The following is a 12,070-nucleotide window of genomic DNA, read 5'->3' as shown; positions in this document are numbered from 1 at the left end:
TCCTCCCTCCCTCTCTGCCTACTTGCGATCTCTGCCTGTCAAATAAATAAATAAAATCTAAAACAAACAAACAAACAAAAAAAACACCAAAATCTTCAGGAAACATCTATAGTATTCCAGGCACTGTGCATGGAACCAGACAGATAAGGCTTCTACTCTAATGAAATAAGCAGATAATTTTAAAAATCAGGAAATACAATTAATTTATTGTACTAGTGATAAAGCCTACAAAGAAAAAAAATAGAGTGGTATGCAAACAAAACAGAAGCTGTTCACTTACTCTGGGGTTTCCAGAAAGTCTTATGTGAGGAAAGGAGGGACCCACACGATTTAACCCTTGGGATTCAACTAGGCAGAATGGGGATGGGGAGTGGAGTCAGGAACTTTCCATAATGAGAGAACTAGATGTTAAGAATCTTGAGCTGGAAGGAAGCTTGGTGAGTTTAGAGAACTGAAAGGAGGACTGTGTGGAGGGATAGAGAGAGACAGACAGAGAGACACAGAGAGAATGGTTTGAAGTGAGGTTCTCTATATAAGGTCTGGTAGGCAGAGGTCATTATTTTAAGATTTACAAAAAGCCATTGACACATTTTTGGTGGGGATGGGGGTAGATAGCACAGGCCCAGAACTAGATGTGTGTTTTAAAAAGATTACCATGGTATAATAATGTTGACAAAAAACCATGGGGAGCCCTGACTCAGCTTCTAATAAGCACAGAGCCCTGCATCAGGAAATGTTATAGCTGGATGGCTTTCACCAGCTATAAAAATTATCAGTTGTTTTGGCCTCATGCGTTCCAGTTCCCAGCCACCACTAAAAGAGGTCGGTGAGAACCACGGAATTAAGCTCCAGGCCACAGATCTAGCTAATGGCAGAGCCAGTGCCAAGACAGGAACCTCGCTTTCAGGACTCCCGGGCCTCCTTCGGTCCTAGTTGGGTGCTTCTGAGAAAGGAGCTAGTTTATTCATTTGTTTTTTTGAATGAATCTGATTATTGAGGGCCTCAGTGATTATGTGGGGTCAGGGGACAATTGTTCTTTCAGGGAATCTTATCTGAATTTCAGGGGAACTGGAACTGGCGGGGAGAGGAGAGCAGAGCTTGGGAGTATATGAAAGATCTGGATGTCCTTGGAGGTGCATGGGGAAGGCTCAGTTAATGGTCCTCCCCCAATGAGCATTCAAAGGAAACTGCTGGGGCTTGACCTGAGGACACACATGAGAAGCCAGATATGCTAAGATCAAAGCCTTCTCAGAAGTGGAAATCTGAATGGGGAGGGGCAGGCGGCTACCAAGCAGCTGTTAGAAAGGCAGGCTTATTTGTGGAGCATAACAAATAGCATGGAGGACAAGGGGAGATGGAGAGGAGAAGGGAGCTGAGGGAAATTGGAAGGGGAGGTGAACCATGAGAGACTATGGACTCTGAAAAACAATCTGAGGGGTTTTAAGTGGTGGGGGGGGTGGGAGGTTGGGGGAACCACGTGGTGGGTATTAGAGAGGGCACGGATTGCATGGAGCACTGGGTGTGGTGCAAAAACAATAAGTACTGTTACGCTGAAAAGAAAAAAAAAAAAAAGGCAGGCTTAGGCAACCTCCACTCAACATGACCTCCCCTGGGCCATGGCCTGGTGGCAGTCATTTCAGGGATACACATAAAGTTACAAAACAAAACAAAAAAGTCTTCCTTTGACCCCAAGGGAGAACAGGATCTCCCCTGTCCACAGTTTGGGACTTTTCACTGTGAGGCTGAGATTGACAGCCTGTGATGTGATTGTGAACACAGCCTGCCCAAGTCAGGAGCAGCTTGTTCTTGGACACACACAAGCTCTTAGTCTGATTCTTTCACCTGGAGAAACCTAGTGGGAGGGCAGTTGGCAGCTGGCCCAGAGGCTTAGAAAGGTATCACCTGAATCCTGCAGGTAATAGCTTGTCTAGGGAACTGCTCTGCAGTTGCCAAAGGTAGCCAGTGAACCCTTAAGAGTAGGGGTGCTTCATGTTTCATGCCCCCCATTGGGTAATAGTAAGTGTTCTTGATTTGGGGAGGTGTGTGTCCCTTTGACCAAAATGTCAATTTCCTAAACCATTTCATAGGGTTACTCCACGTCTATCACATTCCTTAATCAGAGCTCTACCTCCTCACTTCTGAACCTGGTGGCCAGGAGCCAGCCCCCCCGCTTGCCCACTGCTCACCCTGACTCCAGGCTGGGAGGCAGAGACCACATCTCTACTCCCTCTGTGTGTGGGGGCGGGGGGAGGGTGGAAACAAAAGTAGTAGCCAGAAAACTGTCATCTGAAGAGAACAGCTATCGGGGTCATTTAAGTTTAGCTCATAAACTCACTTTGTGACAGCAGGAAGGGAACCTTATGGAGTCGAAGTCTTCCTTTATTCATTTCTCCTACTTCCATTTGAGAATGATGGAACTCAGACTCAGAGGTGACACGACTTTCCCAAGATCACACAGCTAGTTCGTGGCAGAGGGAGAAGAGGATCCGAAGTCTTTCCCTTTTTCGTCTGTTGACCAATACCAGACAGAATGGCAAGCTGCGGAATAAATGTGCGTGTATTCGGGGTCTTAGGGATGGCCATCTGGAAGGCACCAAGAGGACAAAAAGTGTGCTCTGCAGAAACAAAGGAGGTTAGGGTACTTCAAGAGGAAAGAGAATGTACAAGAGTTGTTTTGCCTAAAATGTGATTGGCGATAGCTGCATTAATGCTGAGCTGTTAGAATGAGATTGGAGAATCACAAGCAATGGCTGCAAAAAAGAGTGTTTGCAGCCTTGTGGTCAGGGTGTGTGGCCATTTTCCAGGATGTTGTTGGCACAGGGCCTGAGGTTTGATTCCATCTGGGTGAGGACACGCTTCCGGCTTCCTTCTCCAAGGGCTTTGGGCTCCATTTTCTGGCCCCTTCGCATGCCTGACTCCATCTTAGGAATTTTCTTTCACACACCCACTCTACAAACACTTTTTTTTCCCCAAAGACTTTTTATTTATTTATTTGGTAGAAGAGAGACAGCAGGAGAGGAAACACAAGCAGGGGGAGTGGGAAAGGGAGAAAAGCAGGCTCCCCGCTGAGCAGGGAGCCTGATGAGGGGCTTGGTCCCAGGACCTTGGGGTCATGACCTGAGCTGAAGGCAGACACCCAACAACTGAGCCACCCAGGCGCCCCAGGAGATACTTTTGGACTGCTTGTGACATGCTGGGCAGTACTGTGCTAGAACAAACAGATTCATTGTTCTGAATCTCCAGAAGCCCCAGCATGTGGGAAAGAAGGCCAAATAAACCCTTCGCAGCCCCACAGAGCAATCCTCAGCCTAAATTACATACAGGAAGTGTGGAGAAGGGCTTCTCACGGAGACACATGGAGGAGATAGAGGTGGTTAACATAAAGAAAGATTCCTGGAGGAGCTGGTAAGGCCCCATGCCCTTTGCACTGCACTTAGAGATATTTCCTGATACAGGGCTTACTTTGGCTGCCTGAGGGTTTGTGGGAGCCAGCATAGATTTCCTCACAGGCGAGGCTCAATTCCAAGGTTAGAAAGAAACCTATCGGGGTGCCTGGGTAGCTCAGCCGGTAAAGCATTGGTTAACTCACTCACTCACTCACTGTTGGTTTCTGCTCAGGTCATGATCTCAGGGTCATGAGACTGAGCCCCTGTCCAGCTCTGGGATTGGTACAAAGATTATCTCCCTCTCCCTCTGCCCCTCCCCACCCCCCTAATAAAATACATAAAATCTTTAAAAACCAACCAAACAAACTGGGCCACCTGCGTGGCTCATTCGTTTAGGCATCTGCCTTCTTTGGCTCAGGTCATGATCTCTGGGTCCTAGGATTGAGCCTTGCATCAAGCTTCCTTCTAAGCAGGGAATCTGTTTCTCTCTCTCTCTCTCTCTCCCTCTGCCCCTTGCCAGTGGTCATTCTATCTCTCTCTCAAATAAGTGGATAAATCTCTAAAAAAAAAAAGAAAGAAAGAAAGAAAAAAAGAAAGCAAAAAAACCAATCAGCAAGCTAGCTATCATCTGACTGTTCTCCACACCAGGGTAGGGAGTGAAAATGGTTTAGGAGGGTTCCTTAGTGAAAATGAACAGAAAGGAAAGAAATCAGTTCCCAATTTAGAAGTACTTCCAAACTTTTAGTCTTCAGGAAGGGGCACCTGGGTGATAGAGAAGTGGGCATAAAGAGGGTTAGAAAATGGTGGGATAGGAGAGCCCCTTCTGTCCTAACTGACCTTCCTAAATGCAACCCATCCCCAGCTTTCCAGCTCCCCACTGTGACTCCCTGCCCCTGCCGGGCCCTTCTGTCAGCCCATGGGCACGCTGGCACTTCTCCCGCCCTCCTGCCTGGCCTTGGAACCTCCCTTCCGTGGAACTCAGACCACCCAGTTCATCTCCATGATCCCCTATGAAATGGCTCCCAGACTTGCTGAAAGAACACAGGTAACTGAGCACCACAACTAAGGAATACAGACCAGTCCTCCCTCCTCCAAAGGGGGTGCGGTTGGGGGCAGGTCCTCCCCCTGTCCAGGGAGGGAGACAGTCCAAGGAGCTGCTTAGTCATGTGACCTGAGGCAAGCTCATACCCTTTGTCTGGTCTGGGTATCATATTACAATATGATAAATAAAAATTGTGAGATGGGTTCAACTCTTTAGAAATTATGCTGTTTACAATACGGAGCTCATCTATTGTGGTGACCCTAAACATCTGTGTGCATTAGAATCACCCGAGATGGCCTCCTGATTACGAAAGCAGATTCCAGGGCCTAACCTCCCGAGACTGATTCAGTAGGTCTGGGGTAAGGCCCAGGTATTTTTAATTAGTAGCCAAGAAACTCTGAAGCGTTTCAGTTAGAAACCATCTCCCTCTACCACATATATGCATATCTATTTTTTTAATCTGTGAGAGCCAGGCAGACCAAGGGTGGTTAAGGGCCAGTGTGAGGCCCCCATTTTTTTTTTTTTTTTTTAGTATAGATTTTGTTTATTTATTTGACAGTGATACAGCAAGAGAGGGAACACAAGCAAAGGGAATGGGAGAGGGAGAAGCAGGCTCCCTGCTGAGCAGAGAGCCTGATGCAGGGCTTGATCCCAGGACCCTGGGATTATGACCTGAACCGAAGGCAGATGCTTAATGACTGAGCCACACAGGTGCCGGATGGTGAGGTTATTAACCCTCCCCCAATACACTCTGCAAACTCTGTCCTTTCCCCTTCTTTGATAGGGGCAATTCATGCTTCCTCAGCTTTGGGTGAAGCACTTAGAACATTGCATCTCCAAGAAGAGTGCCCTTAGCTCCCCCTTGTGGCATGATCACTGTGCCCTGCATCCCCCCCGGGGGACACTATGGTCACCACTGTAGGGGGCGGGAGCCCCAGGACTGGAGGAAGAGGAGATATAAACCAGGGGATTATAAGGGGAATAAGCAAACCTCATATCAGAATGACCAAGGAAAGGGACATTCAAAAGGAGTTCTAGTGAAGGCCTGCTGATGGCTGCTGGAAGCTGTCCATGTGAGTTAGTGTTAAGATTTTTCTCTTGGGGAACCTGGTTGGCTCAGTTGGTTAAGCAGCTGCCTTTGGCTCAGGTCATGATTCCAGAGTCCTGGAATCAAGCCCCACATCGGGCTTTCTGCTCAGTAAAGGCCACTTTGCTTACTTGTGTTCCCTGTCAAATAAATAAATAAAATCTTTTTTTAAAAAATGGGGTTTTTTTCCCCCTCTCAACACCATATCTTTGTGTTTCATGGGCTTTAGAGAGTACAGGACGGGGCCCGTATCCAAGCTTTGGGAGGATGGTGAAGCAGGTCAGAGGCTGTAGCCCCATGCAGAGAAGCACTTATGAGAGGCCAGGGATTAAGAGCAAGCAAGTCTGGAGGATCAGTTTGGGACAAGAAATTTAAAAAGCACTCCTTTGGAGAACTTCTAAAACATTTTGGGAAGGGAACTAAAATTCTAGTAGCAGTGAGGGATGTGTTTGGATTTTTTTTTTTAAGAGGTGGGGTGGGGCAGAGGGAGAGGGCGAGAGAGAATCTCAAGCAGGCTCCACATCCAGGGCAGAGCTCCACATAGGGCTCAATCTTACAACCCTGAGATCATGACCTGAGCAGAAATCAAGAGTTGGATGCTCAACTGAATGAACCATCTGGGTTGCCCTTGGATTTTTTTTTTTTATTAACTTTTCTTTTTTTTTAATTTCTTTTCAGCGTAACAGTACCTTGGATTATTTTTATGTGAATATTAAAGAAAGGACAATCCCCCAAATCTAACAAACTGGGATTATTTAAGTTAGTTTCCCTTTGTCTATTGCTTCCTGGGTTCAGACTCAGATGCCATCTATGGCTCCTACTCCCTTGCATCATTTCCCAAACTGATGATCCTTTGAATGTTAATAGTGTTAACCAGTAATAGTCAGATGAAGCTCCGTGCTCAAATCAGTTCGTAAAATTCTGAATAAAATGAGATTAGCCAAGCTTCTCAGAATCTCATGTTTTGTGAATCTTTTGACTCTTACTAAACAGTAATTTTGAAACTTTTGATCAGGACACTTCTTTCCTTGAAGCACACTCATTAACATTTTCCAGAACAGTGTTTGCCTGAAGGCAAGCAGGAGAAGAGCTGCTGGTTGTCCCCCAGTGTTTACTCCCCCCTTCTTCCTTGGTCATAGGACACCAGAATTTGAGCCAGGCAGGTGCTCACCCAGAATACACCCAGCGTTTGCCACTGTCCCTTGCAGTTGGATGTGACCACGTGACCAGGTTGTTGCCAATGAGACGTTAAGGGGAGATGATGTGGGAAACTGTGCCCCTAGAAGGCAGTGCCATGCCCCTTTTGTGCCTTGCTTCCCCCTGGTGGTGGAATGCAGACATGCCGACTAGAGCTAGAGCGGCCATCTGCACGGGGACAGAGAAGCCAGGCGCTGGGATTGAAGTTGAGGACCTTGGAGCACATTGCAATCCTGGACTAACTACCCCGGGCTCTCTTTTATATGGGAAATAAACTTCCATCTCGTTCAGACTACTGTCACTTCATGTTTCCTGTCATTAGCTGCCATCGGGGAAAGTTGTCAGGATAACTTCTTTAGATTTGCTTTTTTTGTTGTTGTTTTTCAAAACCAGTTGTGTATTAGAATATATGGATAGCCTGGGAATTTATACAGAAGCCAACAAAAATATTAAAGGATATCAAGAAAGATACTTGGAATATGATGAGGGCTCTTCCTATTAAGAGCATTTAGGATCAAAATGTATATTCTACCAATAAATATGCTAATTATAATAAATTAGGTCATTTGAAAGTATTCTTCTAAAGTTTCTGCACATAGGGAGAGTACATAGAAGGGAAACCAATAAGAATGTTTTTCCTTTGGTTGGTGCTGTTGGCCAATACAGGTCCCATAGTGGGAAGCAGTAAAAATGGCAAGCCTTCCAGATTCTCAGGGACCCATAGCTAGGGAGGAAGAGGAAACTTAATGATGGCATAAGTTGCATTTCTCCCTAGTTTAGTAGGCTAGAAAACTTAGAATTGATTTCAATTTGACACAGAAGCAGTTAAGAAATGTAAATTTCTTGCCCATGTTTGTAGAGTAAGATTCATAGCCACTAGGTAGCAAAATATTTACTTATAGGACTTCACTGATTTTTTTTAAGTGACTGGATGATCAGGAAGGGTCTTTATTTGGTCACAAGGTGATTGACGGGAAGGTAGGGAGCATGGGGGGGCTGGTGGAATCCGGGAGACCTTGTGAGCTAGCCCATAGAGCAGGGGAGGCTCTCTGGGCAGGGATGGAGAGAGTTGGAGAGTTGAAAAGAAACTTTAAGGAGTTTCACATCAGATGGAGATTTTAAAACTAGCTTTGCAGGGTGCCTGGGTGACTCAGTCCGGCAAGCATCTCAGGGTCCTGGGATTGAACTCTGCATCAGGCTCCTGGTTCAGCGGAGAGTCTGCATCTCCCTCTCCCTCTGCCTGTCTCCCCCCACCCCTGCTTGTGCTCTCCCCCTCACTCTCTCTGAAATAAATAAACAAAATTTTTAAAAAATAAATAAAACTAATTTTGCTTTACTGTTTGTGTGAGAACCTATACTCCATATTTAGGAATACTTTAGTGGTATCTATTACTTCCTTAACTTTTGTGGGATTGCATTTGCTTTGGGAGATTTAGCGAAGTGGCGAGTCCTATGCTCTGCTTATCTACTGCTGCTTCACAATCACCTTAAAACAGTGACGGAAAATAGGAACAATTAGGTGGATCCTGAATCTGGAGGCTGACTGAGCTCAGCTGGACAGTTCTTCTTTGAGGTCTTGCCTGTTTTTTTATTCACGTGACGGCCAGAGTTGGTTGATTGCATAGGTTTTTCCATTCCGCAGTCTGGCATCTGGGCTGAGAAGACTCAAGCATCAGGGAACTGGAATGGGTGCGGCAACCTGGGCATCTCTTTCTACCCAAGTGGCATCTCCAGGTGGTAGCCTCAACATTGCTAGACTTCATACACGGGCGCTGAAGGCACTTGGAGCAAATGTCCCAAGAGAGCCACAGCCAGACAGAAGCTAGATGACCTAGTCTCAAAAGTCACACAGGACCCTTTGCACTATACTACCTTAGTGGGAGCAGGCACAGAGGCCCACCCAGGTTCTCAGAAAAGCACCCAGATGCTACCTCTTAATTTTGTGGCCATGTTTGGAAAACACCATCTGCTACATTGCCTTAAGTTGAGCACAGCATCGGGTGACTGCAGAGGCCTTGCAAGGGTGTCCAAGCACATCCGCAGGACATGAACAACCTCTGCAGCTTCCTGTAGCAGAGCCGAACCCGGGAGCTCTCGGAGCATTTCTCCCTAGCCACGCGTCCTCTCCGTGTGGGGGCCTCAACACAGGAAAGCTGGAGGCACCCAGCGTATGTGTTCCCTTCCTCTGCTGTCGCTCGGAGACGGAGATGGCTGCCTGCTGTCACCAGAGGCTGGAGCAGGGGAGTTCCCTGGCCTCTCTGCAAGGCAGCTTATTCATGTGATGAAACGAGTAATAATGATGTTTTACAGCCTGACATGTATTTTAGTTTCCAACAGCTATGTGGCTCCTCTAGTGCCCTGTGCATTGTCCTAAGGTTCAACAAAGTGGGGGGTGGTCAGGGTATGGAGAAGAGTTTTAGGACAAGGGCAGGCATCTAAAAACAGAGCCGATTTCTCTTTTCCTTTCCTTTTTTTTTTTTTTTTTGTTTAAGATTTTATTTATTTATAACTAAGACACAGAGACACAGCGAGAGAGGGAACACAAGCAGGGGGAATGGGAAAAGAAGAAGCAGGCTTCCCGCTGAGCAGGGAGCCCAATGTGGGCCTTGTCCCCAGGACCCTGGGATCCTGCCCTGAGCCCCCCAGGCGCCCCTCCTTCCTTTCTTCTTAATCTTTTTCATCTTCCTCCCTCTCTTCCCCCACTCCTCCTCCCCCTCCTCATCTCACTTCCTTCCCCCCCACAACTCCTTCCTTTCTTTTTCTTCCTTCTCCTGCTCCTCCTGTCCTCCTCCTCTTGCCCCCTTCCCTCCATCTTTCCTTCTTTCCTCCCTCCCTCCTCCTTTTCAGACACACGGAATTGGGTATGTCCTAGTCCATTTACAGCCCATGCTAGGCTTCTCTTTTGTTTTATTCAATTTTATTATTTCCCCTCTTATTCCTTGTGCCTGCTTCTATTCCTCTCACCCTCCTAGGCACCTATGCTAGAGTATTTAATCCATGTTCTTCCATCCTATTTAGATATTGTGAAACCTTGGGAAATTCGTTGTCATATTTTGGAACATGTATGTTTTAAATTTAAATAAACTGGAAAGAATTTTCATTCTGTTTCTTACTATTTTTTACACAGCACCATGTTTTTGAGTTCTATCCATGTTGCTATTTGTAAATCTAGTGCATTATTTGAAACTGCTTCATACTATTTTATGTATCCAGTGCTTCTTTACTGGGGGACACTTAAGTTGCTTCCACTCCTGTTTGGCCACCAATAGTGCTGGAATGAATATCCTTCCATGTGCTCCATCTGGAAGAACTCACAAGGGCTCAGGGTATACCCATTCTTCATTTCACCAAATACTTCCAAATTATTTTCCAGCATCACCACACTGATTTTCATGGTCACTAACATTTTTACCAGCACTTGATGTAAGATTTCTCATTTTTGGCAATCTGATGGTTATGAACTGATATCTACTGGTTAGCTTAATTCCCATTAATTTGATTACTAATGAAGTTGAGCATCGTTCAATTTTGGCTTTCTCTTCTCAAATTGGCTTTTCGTTGTTTTGAGTTTTTTTCCTTCTCTGTTAATTTTTTTTAAAGATCTTATTTATTTATTTGACAGAGAGAAAGCAGATACAAGCAGGGGGAGTAGCAGGCAGAGGGAGAGGGAGAAACAGACTCCCTGCTGAGTAGGGAGCTTGATGTGGGGCTTGATCCCAGGCCCCTGAGATCACGACCTTAGGCTTAACTCGCTGAGCCATGCAGATGTCCTTGAAGTTTCCTTTTTATTGCTGACACGAGTGAGTCCATTATATCTAGATGTTAACTCTTTTTTTTTTTTTAAACGACTTCATTTATTTGACAGAGAGAGTAGTCACAAGTAAGCGGAGAGGCAGACGGGGAGGGGGTGGGGGAAGCAGGCTCCTCGCCGAGCAGAAAGCCCGATGTGGGGCTTGATCCCAGGACCCTGAGATCATGACTTGAGCCGAAGGCAGAGGCTAAACCCACTGAGCCACCCAGGTGCCCCCTAGATTTTAACTCTTAATTGGTTTTAGGCATTACAAGTATTTTCTCTCAGGGTGCCAACACTATTGAACAATTGAACCCAGTCTCAGTTCAATTTCTACAGGGTAATTTTCTGAAATGTACAGACAGGTTCAGCTGCCTCAGATGAGGATAAATTTTGTGACAAATGTTCCCTTCGGGTTTGTAAACTTAACATACCATCTGTAATTCAGCTACTTGGAAGTCTCAGCAGGATATATTGAGCATGTTACAATATGTATATATATAATATGTATATATATTTCTCTTTATACAGTGGAAATGTTTCTGCAAATAGTGTGTGAATCAAAATTTGATCACTAGAAACAATTAATTAATGCATTTATGTCTTGGTGGCACTGGGTAACCCACACCCCGAACAGGACAGTTTGAATTCTGAAATGATGCTCATTATGTACATTTGGGGAAAGTAAATAATAACCTCCTCGTTGTTCATTTTCATGCTCTGGAATTATGCTTTTGTTGTTATACAGAAAGAGATCTCATTCTTTGAAGCCTTTTCCAGTATTTTCCACCCCCAAATCCTTTTCTTTTTACCAGTTAGAAAGACACCAATGTGCACAGGAGAGACTATGTCGTTGTTTCTCCTAAAGAGAAGTCATTTCAGGGCAAGAAGTAGTAAAAATAAGTCCATTTTCCCATTTCTATATCAAATGACCAGGAGATGATAGCAATAAAAAGTCTTCTATTTTCCCAATGCCTTATGACACTTTCACCAAACCCCCGTCTGCTCGTTCCCCATGTCAGTTTGCCAAGAATACCATAGGCGAGTGATTCCCAAATTTTGCTCCATATTAGAATCACTCAGGGAGCTTTTACTAATCTCAAACTCAGGTCACACCCAACATCAATTAAAGCAGAATGTCTCAAGGTGGCATTGAGAATTGCACAGGGGATTCCAATGTTCAGCAGGGTTTAGGAACCATTGCCACCCCCACCCCCAGCAGCCCAGGGCTTTATCAGGACTAATGTTAACATCAGGGAGTTGTTTCTGTCTTATCCTGGACACCTCATGGGAATGACACTTGCTAGAACTTGGTGTTCAAGTGTGAAGTGCTGAGAGGGTGAGACTCTTGCTACTCTTGTCATCTCCCTCTCTGCCTCAAGCTCTCTGCAACTCATCTCTTCTTTAATGAAATGGGGGTAATAGGTACTTCATGGGTTTGTAGTAAGGACTAATTGAAAATCTGGAAAACAGAGGATTCTCTGTCTGACACACATCAGGATCTTAATAAACATTTGGGAAAGTTCACGCTTATTTAATGAGGACACATTTAGGACCTTCCTTAGTCA

The sequence above is a fragment of the Neovison vison genome, chromosome 13 (genome assembly GCF_020171115.1).
Source record: "Neovison vison isolate M4711 chromosome 13, ASM_NN_V1, whole genome shotgun sequence".
NCBI lineage: Eukaryota > Metazoa > Chordata > Mammalia > Carnivora > Mustelidae > Neogale > Neogale vison.
The sequence above is the reverse complement of the archived record's forward strand: the minus strand, read 5'-3'. Positions refer to the sequence as shown.